General features: G+C 42.0%; 1 non-coding gene across 1 annotated transcript; it reads left to right on the top strand.

Moving 5' to 3' along the window:
* The first annotated feature begins 572 nt into the window (after positions 1-572).
* Positions 573-679, top strand: LOC148564263 (small nucleolar RNA R71). The gene has a single exon (XR_015885584.1). It is a non-coding gene; the product is annotated as a small nucleolar RNA R71 (small nucleolar RNA).
* The last annotated feature ends 501 nt before the right edge of the window (positions 680-1180 follow it).

Here is a 1180-nt window from a genome sequence, read left to right as displayed (position 1 = left end):
AATGATAATATCATCCTATTATCTCTCTTCTCTCATAAATCGAGTCTGGTTCGTCAAACTGAGACTATTTACAAAAAACCAAATCAAAACTTCTAACCGATACAGTTCAAAAACCAGGTTCTTCGTGACCGCGTTATCGAGCTTGTCTCAGAAAAGGTTCTAACTTAAAGATGACATAATGAAAATGAGGATTGAGATACGTGATGATATATCAAAGGTTTTCCCCTTACTGATCTTCCAGAGAAATCCGTACTTTCAGAAAAGATTTGCGTTCTCGAAAACCGGGGTTGTTACAGTTCCTCTCCATCTTCTTGGTGAGGTCAGCCAACTGCTTGGTTATGAGCTTGTTATGGGCCAGCAGTGCATCCACATTATTTAGCTCCATCACTCCTCTAGTGTTCCCTCTTTCGGAGGCCTAGAAGTAGTCATTCTCTGCTACAGTTTCAATGACATCTATGGCCTCCTCAATGGTCTTCTTCTTGTTCGGAGATCCCCCGGATGAGTGGTCTACTGCCTTCTTTGATTCATATGAAAGGCCTTCATAGAAAATGTGTAGCTACACCCATTCATTGAATATATCTGGTGGACACCTCCTTGTTAGGTCCTTAAACCTCTCCCATGCTTCATATAGAGTCTCACCATCCTGCTGTCTGAAAGTTTGAACCTCAGCTCTCAGCCTGTTGATTCTTTGAGGAGGATAGAAAAATTTGTTCACCACATCTTCCCAGGTTGTCAAACTCTCCTTAGGGAAGGATTCTAGCCATTTAGATGCCTTATCCTTGAGTGAGAAAGGGAACAAAAGTAGTCTATAGGTGTCAAGATGAACACCATTAGACTTCACAGTATCGCATATCCTCAGGAAGGTGGTTAGATGTTGATTGGGGTCTTCTTGGATGCTTCCTCCAAATGAATAGTTGTTCTGAACAAGGGTGATGAGCTGTGGTTTTAGTTCAAAGTTGTTGGCATGTATGGTTGGTTTTTGGATGCTACTTCTACAGTTTCCTGGGTTTGGGTTGATGTAAGAACCCATAACTCTTCTCTCTTGCCCAGCATGATTTGCTAGACCTTCTCTTCCATGGTTGTGAGCCTCTTCTTCATGATGGTTCTCCATATTCTCCTCCATGTTTGGTTCAAAGTACTCTTCCTCTTCCTCAGCACCAACTACTCTTTTTCATCTTGC

Source organism: Arachis ipaensis, chromosome B5 (assembly GCF_059453495.1).
Source record: "Arachis ipaensis isolate K30076 ecotype BB chromosome B5, ASM5945349v1, whole genome shotgun sequence".
Taxonomy (NCBI): Eukaryota; Viridiplantae; Streptophyta; class Magnoliopsida; order Fabales; family Fabaceae; genus Arachis; species Arachis ipaensis.
The sequence above is the reverse complement of the archived record's forward strand: the minus strand, read 5'-3'. Positions and strand labels throughout refer to the sequence as shown.